Raw genomic sequence first — 23,825 nt, 5'->3', positions numbered from 1 at the left:
GTATGAGCAAAGGAATGAAATGGTCACATTTAAGTATTAAGCAAGACTTTTTTTGGGCAGTAATAGGAGAGATGGATTAATGGTGGGTGTTTGGTTAGGGACTACAGTCAACAAAGTCCTGTTGGGAGGCTCCGGTAGTTATCCAGATGGTGATAATGATGGTTGCATTAAGGTGGTTGTGAGGGAATTTCAAAGGGATGCAACATATATTGCAGATGACATAAAGTTGGGATGGATAGCAAATACATTGGATACCAGGATTAAGATCCAAAAGGATGTTGACACATGAGCATTGGGCTAACTCTAAAAAGAAATTCAGTAGGGATTAATATAAGGTCTTTCACCTGAGTCCAAAAAGTATAATTTCACAAGTATTGGATGGGGAAGACGTAAACGCATACATGCATAGATAACAATTGTTATTAAAAGGATCTAAGGATTTTATCTGATTATTCAACATGAATTAGCAGTATGACAAAGTGGTAAAAAAAAAAAAGTTGATTTGATCTTGGGCAGCATGGAGAGAGGCAGAGCTTCCAGGAACAGGAACAGGACAGTTCCACTGTACTCTACCCTTATCAGATCTCATCTGGGTTTACTTCTGTGGTACTGTGGTTTAAGAAGGATGTTGATAGTCTGGTAAGTGTCCAGCAGAGGACTGCTAGGATGATGTAAGGGTCTTGAGTCCATGATGCACAAGAATCAGCTGAGCAGACTTGTCATGTTTAGCTTGGAGGAAAGGAGACTCAGAGGTTACATGATAGCTGAATTCAGGTATCTGAAGTGCTGTTAAGTGGAGGAGGGATCAAATTTATTCTCTTTGGCCTCAGAGGGTAGAACCAGGAGAAGGGAAGCAAATTTGAGCTTCACGTCAGGGGAAAAATGACAATCTGATCTGCCTGAAAGTAGAAGAGCCTGTCTTAAGAAGTCATGGGTTCCCCGTCCTTGGGCATCTTCAAACAGAGGCTGGATGACTACTTGTTTACTATGTTATAGCAGAGACTCCTTTCATATAAATATTGAACTAGATGGCCCATTGAGGTGCTTGTTGTTCAGTTGTTTCCTTCATGTCCAACTCTTTGTGATTCTTTGTGGGATTTTCTTGGCAAAGATACTGGAATGGTTTGTGATTTTCTTATCCAGCTTATTTTACAGATGAGGAAACCGAGGCAAACAGGATTAATTGACTTTCCAAGGGTCACACAGCTCTAAGTGCAGCAAGTGTTAATTAAGCTTAGAAAGACAGTTGAACTCATAGTAATCTCATTTTTGAGTTCTCATTTATTTTTCTCTTTCTTTTCCCCTCTTCTTTTTAAAAAAATATCATTTACTTTAAAAACCTTTAAAAATGTTTTGAGTTCCAATTTTTTTCTTTTCCTTACCCACAGAAAAGGAAAGCAATATGACATCAATTATACATGTGAAATCATGCAAAACATTTCCATATTAACCATGTAAAAAAAGCAAGAAAAATTAAGAAAGTAAGAAAATTATACTTTAATTTTCACTTAGAGTTTATCAGTTCTCTTTCTGAAAGTGAATAACATTTTTTCTTCATGAGTCTTTTGGAATTATTTTAGATTATTGCATTGATGAGAGTGGTTAAGTCTTTCACAGTTGATTATCATTACAATATTGCCATTACTGTGTACTATGATCTGTTTCTGCTTACTTCCCTTTGCATCAGCTTATAGAAGTCTTACCATGTTTTTCTCAAACCATTCTCCTTGTCATTTCTTATAGCACAATATTACTCGATCATAATCATGTCAGAAATTGTACAGCAATTGCCCACTTGATAAGCATACCCTCAATTTCCAATTCTTTGCCACCACAGAAAAGCTGCTATAAATATTTTTGTACATATAAATCCTTTCCCTTTTCCTTTGAAATTTTTGGTCTACAGACCTAATAGCAGAATAACTTTATAGCCCTTTGGGCATAGTTCAAAATTGTTCTTCAGAATGGTTGAACTATTCCACAACTCCACCAACAATTCTTTAGTGCACCTATTTCCTCATCCCCTTCAGCATTTGTTATTTCTGATAGATGTGGGATGTTTCCTCAAAGTTGTTTTAATTTGCATTTTTCTAATCATTAGTGATTTAGAGCATTTTTATGACTATAGATAGCTTTGATTTCTTCTCCTGAAAACTACCTGTTCATATCCTTTGACTATCAAATAGGGAATAGCTCTTAAAAAATAAATTTGACACAGTTCTCTACATATTTGAGAAATGAGGCCTTGCTATGAAATTTTTTTTATATCACCACATTGTTTTGGGTATATTTTAGCAAAATGTAGTTTCTCTGATTATCCCTTTTAATCAGGTCCATTTTTGCTTTTGCTTTGTCTTAGATTATTATTCCTTTCACTCTCTTTTTTTTTACTTCAGCTAAAGCATAATAGATTCTACTCCAGCCCCTTATTTTAACTCTCTGTGTGTCTTTCTATTTCAAATGAGTCTCTTGTAAACAATTTATTGTTCAGCTCTAGTTTCTAATTCATTCTGCTATCTGCTTCCATTTTATGGGTTAGTGCATCCCATTCACATTCATAATTATGATTACTAACTGTGTATTTCCCTTCATCCTATTTTTATTCTGTTTATCCTTCACTTTCTTTTTATCCTGTCTCTCCTCAGTTGCTTCTGACAACTGCCTCCCTTAATCTGGCCTCCTTTTTATAACCCCCCCCTTCTATTATTCCCTTTCTCCTTTTATTTCCCTATTGGGTAAGATAGATTTCTATTCCAAACTGAGTGTGTATATATATTCTTCTCTCTTTGAATCAATTCCAGTGACAGTGAGGTTTAAACATTTCCAGTAATCCTATTTCCCCCTCCACTTTGAAAACTCTTTGTCTTATGTCTCTATATGTTAGAAAGTTTTCCCCATTCTACCTCTTCCTTCCTTCTTCTCCTAGTGCTTCTTTCTTTCTCACCTCTTTATTTAAAACAAAACCCATCCTGATATAATCAACTCATACCCACGCCCTCTGTCGGTGTAGATTCAAACTGCCCTAATTATGATGATGTTCTTAGGAGTTCCATGTATCAACTTCCCATATAGGAATGTAAACAATTTAACTTAATCTCTTATAATTTCTTTTCCATGTTTATCTTTTATACCTCTCTTGAGTCTTGTGTTTCCAAGTCTAATTTTCTATTCAGCTCTGGTTTTCTCATTAGTAATGTTTGGAGTCCTCTATTTCATTAAATATCCTTTTTTTTCTTTTGAAAGATTATACTCAGTTTTGTTGGATAGGTTATTTCTTGACTGTAATCCTAGCTCCTTTGCCTTCCTGAAGATAATATTTTAGGTTCTTTGCTCCTTTAATGTGGAAGTTGCTAAATCTTGTGTAATCCTGACTGTGGCTCCATAGAATTGTTTCTTTCAGGATGCTTACAGTATTTTCTCCTTGACTTGGGAGCTCCAGAATTTGGCTGTAATATTCTTGAGTTTTTTTTTTTATTTTAGGATCTCTCTTGGGGGGTGATCAGTGAATTCTTTCAATTTCTATTTTATTTTCTATTTTTAATTCTTAAATTATTTCTCCTTGATTTAGTTTCTAAGTCAGGTGTTTTTCCAATGAGATATTTTACCTTTTTTTCTACATTCTTATTCTTTTGACTTTGTTTTATTGTTTCTTGACTTCTCATGGAGCCATTAGTCTTCACTTGCTCAATTCTGATTTTTAAGGAATAATTTTCCTCAATGAGTTTTTGTGCCTCTTTTTTTATTTGTCCAATTCTGCTCTTTAAGGAGGTCTTCTCTTCAGTGAATTCTAGTGCCACTTTTACCATTAGGCCAATTCTGGTTTCTAAGGTATTATTTTCTTCATCATCATCATCATCATCATCATCATCATCATTATTTTGTATATTCCTCTCTTGCCAAGCTGTTAATTCTCTTTTCATAGTATCCTTGTATTATTCTCATTTCTTTTTTCCAATTTTTTTTTCTCTGCCACTCTTATCTTTTTCTTTAATTTTTCCAGGAATTCTTGTTGGAGTTGGGCCTGATTAGCTTTTTTCTTTAAGGCTTTTGTTGTAGCTGTTTTCACAGCAGTGTTTTCTTTTGAATTTATGGTCTTCCCTGCCACTGTAGTAGCTTTTTATAGTCAATTTTTAAAAATTATTTGTTTGCTCATTTTTCCAGTATACTTTTTTCCTTTTACTTTGAACTTTATATTAAAGTTGTACTCTACTTATCTGGGGGTGGGGAGATCCCAAGCTTCAGGTTTTTTCATACTGTTGTTTTCAGAGCTAGTTCTTGGAGTCTGCAAGTTTTGGGTACTTCCAAGGTGGTATGATCCAGGGAAAGATGTGGTTACTGCCCTCCTGATCTATTCTCTGGTCTTTACCCAGGGAGTGACCCTGATTTCCTATAACAGCAAACACTAGTGTTCCTCTTAACCCTGGAACTAGTTACCAGGTTTCCTGTTCTCCTGTAATCTCAAGCTTCAAGCACTAGTGCTTCTCTCTGAAACTGTGACCTGGGCCCCTGTTCCCTTGTGACTGATTACAAATGCTTCTTTACAAACTGAAACTTTGACCCAGAACTGTGTATGGGCAATAGAGTTGCTAATTAGCATTAGCTGCACCCAGTGCCAGCAAAGGGTTTTCTATAGTCTTTTTCTGACAAGTTGCTCTACTTTCTTACTGTCTCTGGGCTGATAACTCCCAAAACTACTGATACTAGTGCTCTTGGGGTGCATCCAAGACCCTTAACTGGTGCTATTGCTATTTGGGTTACAGGTGGACCCCTACCCTAGTGTTGCAGACCTTTCCTGTCAACCTCCTAAGTTGTCTGAGGTTGGAAAAAATGTCTTTCCTTGACCTTTTGGGGACTCTGCTGCTCCAAAATTTGATTTTAGGAATTATTTTAAAGTTGTTTGGAATTTGAGAAAGTTCGATTGGGTTGTTGCCTCTCTTCTGCCATCTTGGTTCCACCCCTCTCATTTAACTTTAATTTTAATAATTAAAGGATATAAGATCTAAGGCATCCAACTCAGAGCTTGAAATGCTTAGTTGTGTCATTAACAGTAATGTGTTATGTATGAGATGACAATTATGATGACAATGATGATGTGTGTTGTGGGAGGTGGGCATCCAAATCTACTAGGACAGTTTCTCATTAGCACTGAGCCTTTCCATTTTTAATGGGTCATTTAACTTCTGCACATTTTCCACTGGGAGGATGTTGAAGGAGGAAGGAGGACTCAGGTGGAAGATCCTGGCAGAAATTCTGTGGAAAGTCACAACAAAGGAAACCATGCCGGCTTCTTGGGACAGTGGTAGAGAAAACAACCTCTAGATAATAACTCATTAATACTCTTCATGATGAAATGAAACTAATTAGCTGAGCCTGTGTCTGATCAGTCAGTTACTCATCACTTGAGTTGATACTGCTGGCTCAGGAGAACTTGTGAGTAGAAAAGAAAATTTTGACCTGGCACCTCTCAAAGGATCATTAGTTAAGCTATCTTGGGGAGTGATGCTATAGGAAAGTAAATACTTCATGTACCTTGTATGCGGCTGGGTAGCTGCTATAGAAAGCCTACCCAAGGCCCTGAAGAAACCAGTGACCTCTCCCCCAGAAATGACTTTGTCTCTTTTTTGTATCTATTTTGCATTTATTTGTGCATGTGTACATATGTGCATGTGTGTGTGTATGTACATGTTGTACACAATTTAGTTTTTTGGTGTTTATATTTCTAATGTCTGGCATAGGGTCCAGAATATAGGTTCTTATATTTGGAGCTAGAAGGTACCTTAAAGGCCATCTAGTCCAACATCCTATTTCATATGTGAGGGACTTTGCTAAGTTTTCTTGGAAAGACCAACTCTCATATAGATGAGGAAAATGAGGTCCAGAGGGTTAAGTGACTTGCCCAAAGTCAGAAAGGTATGATTTGAATATAGTTCCTCTGCCTCCCAATCCATTACTTTTTCTTGTAATATATTTTATTGTCCCCCGATTGTATTTTAATTTTTTTAAACATTTGTTTCATTCCCGCCCCCCCCCCTCCGCCCCAGGTATAGGAAAGGGCAGGAATAAAGCAAATTTATATTGCAGTTACTATGTGCCAGGCACTGTGTTAAGTAGTTTACAAATATTATCTCATTATATGTAGAATTATAGGTGCTTAATAAGTGCTTGTTGATGATCCAACCATTCTGGAGAGGAATTTGATATAATACCCAAAGGGCTATAATACTATGCATTCCCTTTGATCCAGCAATACTATTACTATATATATATATACATATATATACACACACACACACACACACACACACACACACATATATATATCTCAAAAACATACAAAAAATGGAAAAGGACCAATTTGTACAAAAATATTTACAGCAGCTCTTTTTGTGGTGGGAAAGAATTGGAAGTTGAAGGGATGCCCATCAGTTGGGGAATGGCTAATTAAGCTGTGGCATATGATTGTAATGGAATATCATTGTGCTATAGAAATGACAAGCAGGATGATTTCAGAAAAACCGGGAAAGACTTACATGAACTGATGCAAAGTGAAGCAAACCAAGGACCAAGAGAACATTGTATACAGTAACAGCAATAATGTGCAATGAAGAACTGCGAAAGACTTAGATATTCTCAGCAATACTATGATCCAAAGACAATCCTAAGGGACTCATGCTGAAAATACTATCCTCCAGAGAAAGAACTGATATTGATTGAATATAGATTGAAGCATATTTTTTTTTCATTTTCTTTCATTATTTTTCTTTGAGTTTTCTTGTTCAAAATGACTAATATGGAAATGTTTTATGTAATTGCACATGTATTACCTATAACTGATTGCTTCTCATTTCAGGAGGGGGAGGGAGGGAGAGGGGGATAGAATTTGAAACTCAAAACCTTAAATAAAAATGTTAAAAAAAATTGTAAAACCCCCCAAAATCAAATAGATGTCTAACATGACACGTGTGTTGCCTATTAAAGACCAACCCACAGTTTAATGTTCTTATTCAAACTAAGCAGCAACAGCCTTCACAATGATATGTCTTTAAAAAAATAAAATTTAACTTGAATTTACAAAAGAAAATAAGTGCTTGTTAAGTGAGTGAATGCATGCATAAATGAATTCTAGGTGATGTTTAAGTGCTAAGGATACAAGATGAAAATGAAAAAGTCTGTTTTCAAGAAGTCTATATTCTACTGGGGGGGGTGGTAGGTGTGTGTGGGTGATACAATACATGGACACACAATCCAATATATAATATATATGAAATAATTTCTCTTGGACAGGGAGAACATCCATTAGGGAATCAAACAAGGCTTCATTTAGGAAACACTAAGGAAGCTAAGCTTGGGAGGTAAATAAGCAGTCTAATCTATGAACATGTAGAGGATATTTACTACTTGGGGTAATAGTGAAGTAAATTCATCCAGCGACATCCTACAAAATGGTGGGATGCTGTCCCAAACTTAGCTAGCAGCCAGAAACTACAGGGTAAACAGTTTAGAAGTTGATTTTAAGCCAGGATCATTTAACTCTCCAAGGTCCTTCATGACAAGGACAATAGCAGTCCTGTCTGTCATCATTTACCAGACTTCACCTGAGGTTCCCAAGTCTTTGAATCCCATTGGAATAGGTAGTGAAGCTTTGTTGCTTGCCCTGTGACAGCCAACCTATTTAATATTCATTGTGTGAAGGAACTAATGGTCAAATCTCTTCTCTTCTCTGGATCTAATTTTTTTCCTCTTTGAATTTAGAACGTGAATTACTTTTTAAAAAAGACCATTTTGAGACTATTCAGAGAAATGTGCTAGGTCCCCCAAATCAACAGATATTTAATAATTGCTGACTATGTTCCTGGTGCTGGCAATACAAATACTTAAAGGGATAAAATTCCTAAGCTCAAGGAGATTACAACTTCACAGATAGATGCATGCCAAAAACAAAATAAACAATGATGACAATGAGGACTAGCAACTAGAGAAATTAGGAGCAGCTTCTTGAAGGTGGTGGCATTTAAACTGAACCTTGAGAGCAACTGATGTTTCCAAGACACAGAAATGAGGAGGGAGAGAATTCCAGGCACAGGATGGGGAGGGGGCAGTCAAGGCAAAGAGCGGAGTGAGATGCACTTAGATGGGAGATGGATTACTATGTGTGAGGAATCACACGTGAGCCAGTGGGATTGGGCCTTAGAGTATGTAGAAGAGTGCCCCCTTATGGAATAGGTTACCTTGTAAAGCTGTGGATTCTCTGTCACAAGTGGTATCCAAATGGAGATGATGCACAGTCTCCATTGTTGGGGATATTTCAGAAAGGATTTACCCTTCAAATAGAATTTGGACACAATAGCCTTGTGGTTCCCTTCAGGAACTGAGATTCTAAAATCCCATGAGCTCCTCTTCTCAGTCAGGCCCAAAGGGCCTTCTTCCCTAACTTTGTTTCAAGTGGATTGACTATGCAGAGGATGGGAAGGAGACAGTATTGGCCATTATGCTGAACCAACCTGCTCAGCACTAAATTACCTACCGTTTATTAAGCTTATTGATCCTCACTGCCTCAAGGATAAAGGAAGGACTGGTCCTGGCGGCTTTTGAGAAAGGAGAAGATTGATGGCTTGAGACAGTGGCACAGTAAATGCGGCTTCTCAGGGGGAATGCAGGAATTAGCTGTCTAGAGAGCTTCCGGTCTGTCCATCAGAAGTCAATTTAATAATCTTTCTAGTTCCAGAGAGATTGAGGGGAAAAAACCGGGGAGGACCCCTGATGGCTTTCTTTTTAGGTGAGAAATGGAAGAAAGTTTTGGGTGAATTAGATCTTCTGATAAAGGGATAGGGGGTAAATATTGATACGTTTGTGTTTCTTGTTGATTGTTAAATTCATAAATAATAATAATAAAAAGAAAATTATAGTTGTGGTTAAAGCACAAAAAATAGTTAAGGGGAAGCTTGGAGCAGAGATCAAAATACTGGACTGTGATTCAGTAGTCTTAACTTTTAATCCCATAGCTAACAATAACTTGTGTGTCTCCTTGGGCAAGTCACTCCTCCCTGAGCCTTAGTTTCCCCAAAAGTTAAATATAGGTGTTGGACTAGAAGATTGCAGGGGTCCTTTCAAGCTCTTATAGTCTGTGAGTCCAAAAAGTATAAGGAAATATAATGATTTAAGCTTCATCGCATGTATTTGAAGGGGAAGAGGGCTATAATTGAAGTACTGGAAGCATGGAGACATTTAGTGGGAGATTAACTCCAGCGGTGTGTATTGTGTTTACAGAAGGAACACGGTAGCCTGGACAGCCGGGTCAGCAATAGAGGGAGTGCTGGCTATTAGCTATGCTGTACCTCCCCTCCACTGAATAGAAACCAGAGCTCCTACAATATCGCCTAACAACTCTTTTCTTTGTCCTAGGCTGGAAGAGGCAGAGCTCTGTGTTAATCCCCAATGAAAACCCTTTTTCTCATAGTGATAATAATGACCCAGTCTGTTAAGGAGGGGAGTTGTGGCTTCTCTTTCTTGGAAAATAGCAATGTCTTGCTGCTGGGGGTGGGGGGCTGCCTAATTGCTCCTTATAGATAAACCACTGCTTAGAGTTGAATAGAGTCTTTACCTTTTCTCAGGGGTTTGGCTCAGGGACACTTTCAACTAGATATGCTGGCCCCCAAAAAAGAGCTTTGGAAAAACCTAGATTATAATTAATCTGTTAATTATAAAAGAAACAGGTCTCTTAGTACAAAGCTCTCCTAGTACAAAGTACTAGCTCTCCAGGTACAAAGATTATTTGGATGGTATGTGTGATAGAGACAGAAAAGAAATGTAGTCAGAGGAGGCACCCAAGCATACTAATTCAGTCAACTAGCGTTTCTTAAGGGTCAACCATGGACTGGGAATACAAAGGAAGGCAAAAATAAATCAATCAATCAAACAAATAAACAAAAACAGTCCTTGCTTTCAATGAACTCAGGTCTAATGAGGAAGGCAATGTACAAACAATTATGTATAAACAAGAGATACACTGGATAAATTGGAGGTCATCTCACAGTGAAGGCTCCAGACAGAGCTGTTTCTGAGGACTGTGAAAGGCTTCTTGGAGAAGGTGAGGTGAGGCTTGAGGGAAGCCAGCAGAACCAGGAGGAAGATAGAAAGAGTGAGATCATTCAGGGTACGGAGGACAACCAATGAAAATGTTCCAAATGGGGAGATTGAGTGCCATGTGTAAGAAATGTCAAGGTGACTGTGTCACTGAATCTAAAAAGACGGGAAAGTTAGGAAGGATCCAGGTCAGGAAGGACTTAAAAATCAAATAGGATTTTATATTTGACCTTGAACATAATAGGGAGCCACTAGAAGTTTGTTGAATAGGATTGCAATATAGTCAGACCTTCATTTTAGGAAGACCAGGAGAGATGGAAACATGTAGACATGCATAGAGAAACATATTTACACACAGAAAAGGCACAGATCGATATATAACTGTTAGCTGCCATTTTCCTTGTTCTGATTCTAGCTTGCTCTCCATTGCCCTCACAGACTAAAGCATCATGAATCATTAATTCAATAGAGTGATCTTGACCAAGGTAAGCAGGTTTAACTTGAGTATATGTAGGATATTTATGAAGCATTGAGATGTTCCCGTTGTCTTCTTTAAGCATCTTTTATTCCAAAGCAAATCTCTCATTGGCTAAGAGGACTGATACCATGACTTCCAGTTCTATCTCTTGATCCTGTCTCAGTCTCTAAATCCTGAGATTTTGAGGGAGGTTGTGCTTAGCTCATAATTATGACTTATATGCTGAAATTTTTTCCTCTAGAGGTAGGTATTCTGGAGGTAGGCTCCACATCATTTCAGAGGGTGATGTCAAGAGAACTGAATGGCTGAAAAAGGATTTGTGTTAGAAGTAACAAGATACAGTGGAAAGTGTAAGAGTTCAAATCTGCCCTTAGTCAGATACTAGCTGTGTAAGCCTGGGTAAATCACTAAACCCTGTTTTCTTCTGTTTCTCATTTGTAAAAATGAGATGGAGAAGGAAATGGCAAACCACCTTAGTATTTTTGCCAAGAAATCCCCAAATGGGGTCATGAAGAGTCAGACATGACTGAAATGACTGAACAACAACAATGTAAGACAAGGATTGAAACTTTCCTTTTCTCTCCTTCAATCTCTTTATATATTGGCTCCCTCCTCTAACACCAACTGCTAAGGTTGTCTCTTATCCTTTAAAAAATAAGATAACAAAAACTGTCATTTCCCCTCCTCTCCCCCTCCATTTTTGGTTCACATTTTTGGGTAGTGACCAAGGGCTTATCTGACTAGTTACCTGCCCAATTTTCTATTCTAATTTCCTTCATATCCATTATATCATATCCTTCATATCATAACCCCTTCCTTATCCCCACCTCCACCCACATGAAGGCATCACATGGGTAATGGAAGAGAGACATTAAGTCATGCCAGACTTTGGGGTGGTCACTGGCTTGGATAACCCTAAATCTCCACATATGTTTCAGCTCCCCTGACAGAACCATAGACTTATTTCTCATCCACTGAATATGTTCTTTTTGGGATGTTTCTTTCCGGCCTAACAGTATCACAAAGCCCACTGTCTTATTGGTTTCTTTTATTAAATAGCAGAGTGGCCAACTGTTATATTGAATTCATTTTAAATGAGCAATGCAGGCTTCCTGTGCATAACTTCGGGCTGCCCTGTGGGAACAATAGGGAAACTTCAAGTTGAGATGAGAAATAGTTTGACAAGCTTGGGGGTGTTTAGTCTAGGGAAGGGAAAACCTATGACGAACATGATCATGACTTCAGATATTTAAAGGGTTTTCTTGCAAAGAGGAATGAGACGTGTCTTCCTGCGTCCCAGAGGGTGAAGCAGAGACAAAAGGTAGTAGTTACAGGGATATAGACTTAAATACGGTTCAAGGCAAAGCTTGGTGACACTTGGAGACTGCTAAAAGTGGGATGGGTCACCGTGATAAGTAGTGAGCTCCTCATCATTGGCAGCCTTCTAGCAAGGGCCAGATGAAAACAGGTCAGGTATCTAGAGGTACATAGATTATGTTTTCGTTTAGTCATTTTTAGTTGTGTCTGACTTTTTGTGACCCCATTTGGGGTTTTCTTGGCAAACATACTGCAGTGGTTTGCCATTTCCTTCTCCAGCACATTTGACAGATTAGGAACCGGAGACAAAAAGAGTTAAGTGACTTGCCCAGGGTCACACAGCTAGTAAGTATCTGAGGCTGGATTTGAATTCAGATCTTCCTGATTCTAGGACTGGCATTCTATTCATTATGCTATTTAACTGTTGCGCGTAGGTTATAAGACCCTGCCATTTATGCCTGTAGTTGGGTAAGTTGTATATTTCTGCACTGAGTAGGCTGTAGTCTAGGTGTATTTGTTTTACTGTTTTTATTTTTTTGCTTAACTAAATGCTTTAGCATTGGATTTGTGCTATCTCATGGTCTTGGGCAGGGTTCAGGCCATTATTTACATGATTAATTCCCTTCACCCTTTACCCCTGAGACATCCTGTCATGCAGTTCTCTATGGGGATAGTCACAGCATTTCTGCAGTGATCCACTATCCATTTTGAACCCTTATTATCCTCAGACCTCTTGGCTTCAGTTCCAATTCTGAGCTCATGGATGATGCAGGCTGAGTATTGCTGTCTCCAGTCTCTAATTAGTCAGGTTGTTCATATGTCCTCTGTGATAGGGGGTAGCCCTCAGGAAGCTTTTATTTTCTAGGGGGAGACATGTACAGAGTGCATATTTAAGTATATGCAAAATAAGCATAATAATCTATACATGTATATGTATCCTTACTAAATACAAAGTAATCTGAGGGCATCAAGAGAGATATTATATAAGAGGTTGTACTTTAAGTTGGATTTTGAAGGAAATTAGAGATTCTGAAAGGCAAAAGTGTTGTGATATATGAAAAGTCCAAGAGACATAATTTCTGGGTAGTTAATCAATCTTATTAATTATGGCTAGCAGATAGTTAACAAAATGATGATCATTTGACTTTCTCTCCTAAAACAAAGACTAATAATGGAGGCTGTTCAACATTTATATACCCTTGGAAGAGAGGGTGTTCCTGACAGATGGAAATCAATTCTAATTGGTTAACAATTAATGAAAGGATGAATATTATAATGAGATGTGGGTTTATTCTAATGAGGGCCTGGGGAAGTGAGTTTGATCTTTTCACTCTTCTACGAAGAGATACTCACTCATCTCAAGCCAGATGCTCCTGCCTCAGGCAATCTATACAAAAGAATCTAGCCTACACCCAGTCAATTATCAATGAACAATGGTGGGGTTCTTAAGAATTTTACCTGGATAAAAAAGTTGAGTTGGGGTGAATTCTTTGGGTAGGGTTAGAAAAGCATTTCAGAGGCTGGACTTTGCATGAGGAAAGAGAAAGGAAAAAACCTGCATCCCCTAAATATATTAGTATTTGGTTATAAATATTCATGTCTCTTAGTGTATTTAAGCAGAGGTGATGTTCTGCATAACAGCATGGGGGAGGGATATTGTCTGTGATCACAGCAAAAAAAAGTCAGCTTGGATGCACTACAGAGTGTGTGAAGGGAGATAATACAAGGTCAGAAAGATAGGTTGGGGTACTATTGGGAAGAGCTTTAAAAGCCACACAGAGGAATAAGTATTTAATTCTAGAGGTGATTGGGAATGATTGGAGTTTATTGAACAAAGAATGACATGGTCAGTCTGGGCTTTAGGAATATTACATTGTCAGTTGAGTGGCAGATGGTCTGGAAAAGATAGAGCTTTAAGGCAGAGGGGACAATTTGGAGACTTGCAACAGTGGAAGTAGGAGGTGATGGGGGTCTGGACTGATGTTAAAGCTATGAGTGGAAATAAAGAGAAGGGAGTAATAGACGTTTGTATCTCCACATTAACTCTGTTTCTTAAGACTCTAAAATGTAGATCCATAGACTGATATGATTTTTTTCCCTAAATATCAACAGGTACAGAATAAATTTTGTGTCAACACTCTTGGTGGCATTACACACACATACACACATTATATATTCATATATAAAACACAAATTTTTATGTGTATTTATTATACATGAAAGATTTAATTCTCTCTATGTGGTTTCTATAATTCTCTCTGAATCTGCACTCTGAAAAACCACCTGTTAGCTTTACTATACAGTTCTGTGCTCTCTCTCTCTCTCACACACACACCTTGAAGAGTTCCAAAATGATATTGCTATGTTGGGTCAGTGTACAAAGTGTCCAGCTGTGGCTGATCAGACCAATATAAGCTTGGAAGGCTCTACCACAGGTTGGACACAAATACTGCATATATCTCTATCTATCTATTTATCTACGAACAGTTCTCATTTTAAGAAATTTACATTATGCAGTTTGACTTTATGTAAAGAATTTGAAAGAAATCTACACTTTGAAAAACAACCTTTGTTAACCTTACTATACAATTCTGTGCTTCTCTCCTCTCCTCTCCTCTCCTCTCCTCTCCTCTCCTCTATCTCCTCTTCTCTCCTTTTCTCTCTCTCTTTCTCTCTCTCTCTCTCCTTCTGCCCCTCAGCTTGGCACTCTGTGGCCTTCACCCTCTCCCTCAAAAAAAAAAAACCACCTAAAACCCCCAACCCTTTAAGTGAAAGCAGAATAATAGGCTGAGACAGATTTTCCTGCTTTAGCCCACACACCCACTTGTCCACTTCGCAGTCCCCTCTGTCTTCTGTCCTTTAGGCACCACTCCAGTTCGCACTTCTCTGTCCTTGACCCCAATGTGTCCCTGAAACATGGGCCTGCCCCCTCTGCGGAATAGTTCACTTCCATAAAGTGATAACTGTCTGTATACATATGCATATGTGCCCTGACTACACTGAACCTTCTCTTTAGGCCTTAGGCTCAATAGCATGTTCAGTAGTATGCATTAAAATGATTTGGTTGCAGGTCTCCTTGAGAGTGGTGATGTAGCTGTAGACTCCTAGATTACTACCAGTTAAAAAATGATGACCATATACCCCCCAAAATAAAACCTACATCATAAACATGCACAGTCCAGTGCTGGCCATGCTCATAGATATACCTTTTTCTGTGTTTTAAATCCATTGCCTTTCTATCTGCCAGTAGGCGAACGGAATGTTTAATCTTCATTTTTCTAAACTTGTGGTTTATCATTATATTGATTAGAGTTCTAAAGTTTTTCAAAGTTATTTTTCTGTATAATGTTGTTATTGTATAAATTGTTCTCTTAGTTCTACTCACTTCACTCTGCATCAATTCATAAAGGCCCTTTCATTTTATTTTGAAATTGCTCATTTAATTATATTTTATGGCATGATAATATTCCATTATATTTGCATGTCATAATTTGTTTAGCCAGTCTCTAATAGGAGAATGATCCCTTAGTTTCCAATTTTTGACTACTATGAAGAGCTGCTATAAAGATTTTTTTTGTACATCTAGGCCTTATTCCTTGAAATCTTGACCTTGATCAGAATGACAAGGAAGGCTACACACCAAAAAATACTTTTCTCATAACACCTTAGCTATAGTGTAGCAGTCTTCTGGTTCTAGGTAGGTTAGACTTGTGAATAATGGTCTGATAACACGAGATGTTACTCATGTTTTGCCTATCACCTTCCAGAGATTAAAAAGTCTATATTTCCTAGGTTTTGAGGCTTTCTGGGGCTAATACTCTCCAGACTGACAGTATGATCTGGTAGCACTTTTCTCTGAATACATTCAAACATAGGTCTCACACTTACAAAATATATTTGGTGACATCTTGGGCCAGTGGCATCTGTTCTTTAGCAGATGTAGAGTCCTCTCTTGGTCTGAGTGTCTAAAATTATCATGGAATGTTTTCATGGCCATACTTTAATAGGTCTTGAGTATCAATGACCTTTTATTTTTTTTCTTGGTTTTTATGGTTTTTATTTCTTGGACCCTATCAGTTTTATTTTGGGGGGTATTTTGTCATCATTGTTTAATGGGTAGTAATCTAGGAGTCTACAACTACATCGCCATTCTTGAGAAGACCTGCAACCAAATCATTTTAATGCATGCTACTGATCATGCTATTAACCCTAAGGCCTGAAGAGAAGGTCCAGTGTAGTCAGGACATATATGTATGTATATACAGACAGTTCTCACTTTATGGAAGTGAATCATTCTACAGAGGGGGCAGGCCCATATTTCAATGAGCATCAATGACCTTTTTATACCTCATATCAAATTAGTTATGGACTAGTATAGTTCTACATACACACACATAACTTATTCTATTATCACAATAACTGCTGTCTAAAAAGTGAAGCTTAAGTCTCCAAGGAGAGCATTTCCTTTTCTTGGCCTGTATCCCTTTTCATAGATCTTTATAGTAAAGCTACTTTCACTGACAAGCATCCAAGTCTAAAGGGGCATGTGGGATTGATCCATCTCTGTGATTTTTATGTCGATAGATAGATGGCCCACTTTCCAAAGGAAATCACAGCTTCTCAGCTGCACACTTTTTGGGTTAGCATCCTGGCTTGTTTCATGGTGTACATATGGGGATCTCCAGAGTTTCTGATAGGGCCCATGAGATAGGGCATCTGCATCCATATTGCTCTTCTTTGGCTAGTAATGCATGTCCAACTTAGGTAGCCAGTGCCACTTTGATTGGACAGCATGCATTGGTGCCTGTAAAAATACATCAGTGGATTGTTGTCTGTCCAAACTTGAGACTAAGCTCAGTACATGTAGTCTTGGACGTTATCAGTGAAAATTCACTTTTCAAAGCCAAATACGTCAGTTTATGGATGGGATGACTAGTCTCACTGTCATTGAGTCTTCTACTGGCAAATGAAATTAGACATCTGGCATTCAGTGCTCCCCTGATATAAAACTGCTTCCAAACTCTCTGGGCTGGTGGCAATCTATAACACAAAGGGCTTATTTGGATCTAGACAAGCCAGTCCTAATGCATGTGTGAGTCAGTTAGCTGAGTCTTTAATGATCTACTCCCATTTCTTGTCACATTGACCTCCAAATGGTAGCTGTGGTAGCGGTGGGTGGTTTAGGCTAGATTGCCCCTTTTTATTTTCTAATTTCAATTCTTATTGACCCTATAGTCACAGGTGAGGTCATTGAGGGGTATAAAGATGATAATTATTCACAAAATCTGAGAGTAGCCATTAAATCAATTCAATTCAAGAAATGTAAAGCACTTATTATATACAGAGTATATAGTAGCACTATATGGGAAGGTAGGTGTCCTGGTGGATAGGGTACAAGGCCTGGAGTCAAAAGGATCTGAGTTCAAGTCCATTCTCAGACATTTACTAGCTGTGTGACTCTGGGCAAGTCACTTAACCCTGTTTACCTCAGTTTCCTCATCTGTCAAATGAGGTAGAGAAAGAAATGGCAAACCACTCTAGCATCTTTGCCAAGAAAACCCTAAATGGGGTCAGGAAGAGTCAGACACAACTGCAATGACAGAACAATATACAAGGTATTGTGCTATAATGAAGAGAGAAGGCCTAGATGTCAATGGGCCTGGATTCCAATCCTACCTGACATATACTAGATGTGTTATGCCAAGCAAGTCACTTAACTCCCCAGTATCACATACAACTTGATACTTGTAGAGTTCAAGAGCAGTAATTATATTGCATCAGCAGAAGAGGTTTCCTTGCCTAGAGCCCTTACACCAATGAAATCACATCCCTGTTCTCTACCCTCACCTCCCAAGTACACTGCCTTGTGTGAGGCTATCAGGATACAGTGACAAAAATCAAACAATCCTTGCTCACAAAAGGCTTACATTCCATTGCAAGGAGTGGGGGAAGGAACTACAATTCATATACTAGTAAGTATATGTAGAAAATATGTAAATTAATATATAAAGCTGGGAGAGTTGGCTATCAGACTGGAAAATAGGAACCATTAAGATCTAGACAGTCTGGAATTTTAGGTTAAAATTAACGAATTAAAAAGACAAAAATTGAGATGAGTGGTGATGGTCTGGGGCCCTTGGAGTCTTTGATATCTGATCAAGCTCTAAATGATCCTCAGTGCATGCTTCAGCTCCCTTCGTGGCTGTTGGAACAAATTGTTTTCTTTTGCCCACTCTGCTGAGTAAAGTCTTCACATGTTTGGTGTAGATACCCCAAGATACTCACTGACCGGTTTGAAGTCTGTCAGTTACCATCAACCTGGTTTAGGCAGAGACAGTTTCCTGGGGTCTAGCCACTGGGCATGCTACAGCTTCTTGGAGCCACAGGTGAGAATTGAATGCCAGGTGGACACCAAAGGTGAATGAGAAGCTCTGAAAAAGGTTTGGCAAGCTCCACTATCCAAGGAATCCGTCTTTCTTAAATATCCCAGCTCTTCAAATGTGTCATAATGGAAGCCTGGTTAGAAAGAATTGAAAACAATTCATAGGTTTTAGTGGACCACATACTCAGCATGACTTGACAGTGTGATATAACAATAATAAAAAAGTAAGGTGAGCTTAGACTGTATTAAGAGAATCATGTATTCCAGGCATAGAAAAGTAATATTGCCCTGGTTCTACCTCATTTGAGATAGTTGAATAGTAGTCAGTTCTAGAGGTCACATTTTAGGAAAGATAAACTTAATCTGGAGAGCATCCAGAGGATAGCCCTTATAATACTTAAGGGCCTCAAATCTATGCTATATGAGCATTATTTAAAGGAAATGAGAATATTTAGTTTAGAGATAAGAAGACTCAGGGAGAATATGGAAATGGTCTCTATGTATTTAAAGGTTTGATACCCAGAAGATTAGTCTTATTCAGTGTAGCTCCAGAAAGCATTACTAGGAGGGATTGGTTGAGGTTGCAGAGATAAATTTAGGTTTAACATCAGGAAAACTTCCTAATAATAAGATCTATGAAAAATGAAATGGTTTATGTCAGGAGGTCATAGGTGCTTTCTCACTGGAGGTCTTCAGGAATCAACTGGATGCATACTTATTGGGTATGTTGTTGAAGAGATTCCTTTTCAGGAATAGTTTTGACTAAAGTCACTAAGTTTCCTTCAAACTCTGAAATTTTATCATAACACAATTTTAAGAGGGAACAGTAGCAATAACTGGTGAGATCAGGAAAGGAGGTCAGGGCTTCTACAAGGCAGAGGGGAGGCAGGTGTGTGTTCTAAATTTGGAAGACAACTTGTGGGAATATGTGGGAGATAGAATGCCATGTACTAGGTCCAGATAGAGTAGACCAATTTCACTGAAATGAAAGGAAATAATGACTGGAAAGTCCAAGATAAGAGAGAAAGATGGTTCAAAGGAAGGGAGAGGTTGGGTGGATGGATAGGAGAGATATTGTAGAGTTAGGATCAACAAGAATTACCAACTTATTGGATTTGGATATTGAGGGAAAGGGAAGAATCAAGGTTTACTGTTTGGAGTAGGGATAAGTTTTGGCAAAAATGGAATAAGTACTTTTTGAGGGATATTGTATTTGAAATAACTATGGGACATCCAGCTGGAGATGCCTAGCAGGTAGTTAGGAATATGGAACTTGCAATGAAGACAAAGATTAGGGCTAGATATATAGATTTGGGAGCCATTTGCATAGGTATAATAAATGGGAGCTGATGATATTGCCAAAGGATAAAGTATAGAGAGAGGAGGTCCCAGAATGCCAGGGAGTCATGGAGGTGGATAGTGTATGTCACTCAGTGGGCACATCCTTCATTTCAGAGTCTTGGAGGAGGCCCACAATTAGTGCTCAGTAGGATACCAATGATCCTATGAAGGTACAGTTATTTTGGCAGGAAGAGAACCAAGGAAGTGTAGTGTCATAAAAACCAAAAATGATTTACCTTTTACAATTTTTTGGATGAGACCAAATGAAACACTTCCATCTTTTGGGAATTAGTACTTACTTCTTGCTGAGACACTGTGTGACTCACAGACTTGGTGGTGGTTCTGCAGAAATGACCCTTATTGATTGACAACTTTAGATAAGCATCTTCTATCTGATCTAGTGCTTTCATTAGCCTTTCTTTATGCTCTCCCAGAATCTTTCCAAGTGTATTGAGACCATCCAGATTTACCAGCACTACAAGGGATTTCATATTACTATTTTTCTGTGAACTGTCTTAAAATTTTGAGGGTTCCAGAAATCCCTGTAGGCATTCAGTAAGAGTGGTATCATTCCACTGGGAAGCTAAAAGTACTTTTCACATTTCCTTCTTCTGCTATGAGTGTCTGATAGATCCTAACATGCAAAGTTAACACCCAATATCACTGGCTGTACAGGGTAGTGTTCAGGGCATCTTTAATTTATGATATGATGTAATTATTCACCTTATTTAAAAAAAATGTTATTCAACATTTATAAGTCCATGCAAATCTAGGCCTTTCCAGTATTATTTCATATTACTATTATAGGTGAGGCATGTAGTCTGTGGAATTTCATAATAGTGCCTTTGACCCACATTTCCTTCAGGTAGTCCTCCAGCTCAGAAAATAATTTTATGAATCTACTTTAGAAAAATTTGACCATCCAAAGACATGAAAGAAAGAGGAAAAGATCCTATATGTATTTTGGAAATTGCAGAAAATTGGAAGCTAAAAAGGTACCCATCAATTGGGGAATGGTTGAACAAGTCCTTTTAGGAATATAATAGAATACTATTTCATTGTAAGAAATAAAGAAGGTGATGGGTTCAGAGAAATCTGGAAAGACTATCTATGAACTGATGCAGAGTGAAGTAAGCAGAACCAGGAGAACAATTGTATTATAGCATCATAGATTTAAAATTGGAAGGGACTTTAGGAAGGAAATGAGGACCAGAGAAATCAAATAACATTCCCAAGGCTCCAATAGGTAGTAAATGAAAAAGTCAAGATTTGCATTTGACTCCAAATTGACATTATTTTATTCCAATTCATCTCTCTACTCAAGGCAGTTCACCCTAGTTGACTCCCCTTTCTCATACAGCAACCAATTTTTTGTTTCCTTTTTAAAAAAAATTTATATTCAATTTTATTTTTTCCATTAACGAAAATCTGCTTTCAATCTCTCCAACAACCCTTGTTTCCTTCCTAAGTTTTTATCTTCTGATGTAATCTCTGAATTCAGATACAAGTACAGGCCACAGGATTCTTACATTCCTCAGTAAACATTAGCTCCCTTCCCTCAACCTTTTAAGGTGCTTGAACTTAACAATTCTGACATGTGACCATATAACACATTTATTGAAGGTTTATTTTACTTAGAGTTAATAATAATAATATTAGCTAACATTTATATAGTATTTATACTGTGTGCCTGGCAGTGCTAAGTGCTTTACAGTTATTATCTTATTTGACCCTCACAACAAACCTGGGAGGTAAGTGTTATTATTATCTCTATTTTATAGATGAGGAAACTGAGGTAAACAGAGGTTAAGTGACTTGCCCAGGGACATACAGCTCAGAAATGTCTGAGGCTGGATTTGAACTGAGGTCTTCTTGACTCCAGGCTGAGCACTCTATCTGTTGCACCACCTATCTATCTAATCTAGGCTTGTACAAAAAAAAAATTGCGTAGATATTGTCCTTTCCATTTAGGAAGATAACAAAGATGTTGACCAAAAACATAAAGTTGTGTTTCTAAGGCTTACAATGAATACTGGGACAGGGAGTTTCTTCCCCAGAAGCTTGACCAAGACTACTGAAATTATGATCAGTTCTCCCAAAAGGTCCCCCATTCCATGTTTTTTTCTTTTTCAAGGAGTTTTCTTTGCTCTAAGACTCCAAAGTTAGGGTGAAGTTGGGGTGATGATATGGATGGGGATGGGAGAGTTCTCTGTTAATTATTGTGGGGCTCCAGGGGAAGAGAATTATTAGCACTTACTCAGAGTAAGAGTTGGATTCAAACTCACTATGAGTCAGTCCTGTAATGTGGCAGTCAAAAAATGCTACACTGGGTTGACTGCTGTAATATTCAGAATGAGGGAGGAGATGATCCCACCACACTCTGCCCTGATTAGATCATATATGGAGGAGTATTAGTTTTCATTCTGGGCACTACATTTAAGTAAGTGTGGTGTGGAGTCCATTCAGAGGAGTTCTCTGATTTCATAGCCAATCCTCCTTCTATTACAGCACTGCTGCATAATTATTGGTTAAGGACATTATGGAGGGGTTTTTCATGACATGGAAAATTGGACTAGATGACTGCTAGGGTCCCTTCCAACTCAAGCTAGAGTGTATTCAGAGGAGAGTGACCAAGGTGGTAAAGATGTTACTGGAAGGCATTGGAGAAGTAGAGTTTGGACTTGGTGTGTATGTGGGAAAGGGCAAGGGAGAGGATGATGTCATTGTGTTGTTTCAATCATGTTTGACTCTTCATGACCCCATTGGGGTTTTCTTGTCAGAGATATGAGTGGTTTGTCATTTCTTTCTCTGGTTCATTTTACATATGAGGGACCAAGGCAAACAGGATTAAGTGACTTGCCCAGGGTCACACAGCTAGGAAGTGTCCGAGGATAGATTTGAACTCAGGAAAATGAGTCTTCCTAACTCCAGGCCAGGCATTACATCCACTAGATTCATTTGGTTCTCCTTGAGCCTCTAGAATAGAATCAGCAAAAATTAATAAAAGCTGCCAAGATTTAGGCTTTGATGTAAGGCAGGATTTTCTGATTATTGAACCTATTCCAAAATGGGATAGGCTATTTTAGGAGTCAGTAAAGACTTGGACGTTGGTAGCCTTCAAGGGGAGAGTGGATGGTTACTTGTTATTTATGTTAGAGAGGGGATTTCTATTCATGGGCAGACTGGACTAGACGACAGGTCTAGTCCCTTCCATCTCTGAGATTCCAGGATTCTGATCTTAAGATTATACTGGCCAAAAGTAGGCTACTGTGGTACTGCATCTGAAGTGAAGAAGACCCAAGCTCAAATTTGGTTTCAGACATTTACTGGCTATGTGATGTTGGGGAATATGCCACTTAAGTCCTCAGCCTTGGTTTCCTCATCTATAAAATAAGGATAATAACAGCACTTACCTCCCAGGGCTGTTGTGAAGATAGAATGAGATTATATTTGTAAAGCACTTGGCAAAACTTAAGGTACTATATTGATGCTATTATTGATCAATATCAATCAATATTAAGTTAGTGGTGACAAGGCACAGGGCAATATTTATTTCAATAAAGGCTGCTGAAAGAGGATCTAATTAAAGACGTGATAAAGAAATAAGATTTAAGTAATCTAGGGATGAACAACTAGGATATACTGGCTAAATAGAGAATGAAGAGTATTGCAACAATAAGAAAAAATGTCTGAGAATGTGATGAGCTGTTCTCTGTTATTAGATCTATGCAAGCAGAACCGAGACAAGCGCTGATTGGAGACAACGTAGAAGCAGATCTATGTTTCACGTAAAAGATGGGCTCAGTGACCTCTAAAGTACCTTTTAACTCAGGGATTCGATTGTTCTTTTAATAGACAGTCTATTTACATCACCAGTGAATTAAAGGTAAGAATCAATTTGGATGGGGAGCATTTTTGTGTGCAATTCTTTTGGGGAAACCATGATGTGCTAATCACTGCTGCAAAGGGAGCTTGCCAGGAGAAAACTCAGCTCTGTAATTCTCTCATGCCTCATTCTCATGCAGTAATCAATTATTAGCATTTGTTTTCTCTAGTGTGTTAATTAAACCCTGGTACTATGTGCGTATGTGTGTGTTTCTAGGTTATTAAGGAGCCGAAGTTGTCACAGCACATCATTTGCAGGGAAACATAGCTTTCCTTTTTTTCCCCTCTTCTTTTTCTGCTCCTTGAATGTGGCTGGTGGTTGCATGACCCCTATTTGCT

This window comes from Petaurus breviceps, unplaced genomic scaffold (genome assembly GCF_028583685.1).
Source record: "Petaurus breviceps papuanus isolate PSGF00001 unplaced genomic scaffold, PetGlider_PUasm1.0 91133, whole genome shotgun sequence".
Classification (NCBI taxonomy): domain Eukaryota; kingdom Metazoa; phylum Chordata; class Mammalia; order Diprotodontia; family Petauridae; genus Petaurus; species Petaurus breviceps.
This window is presented reverse-complemented; position numbering follows the sequence as displayed.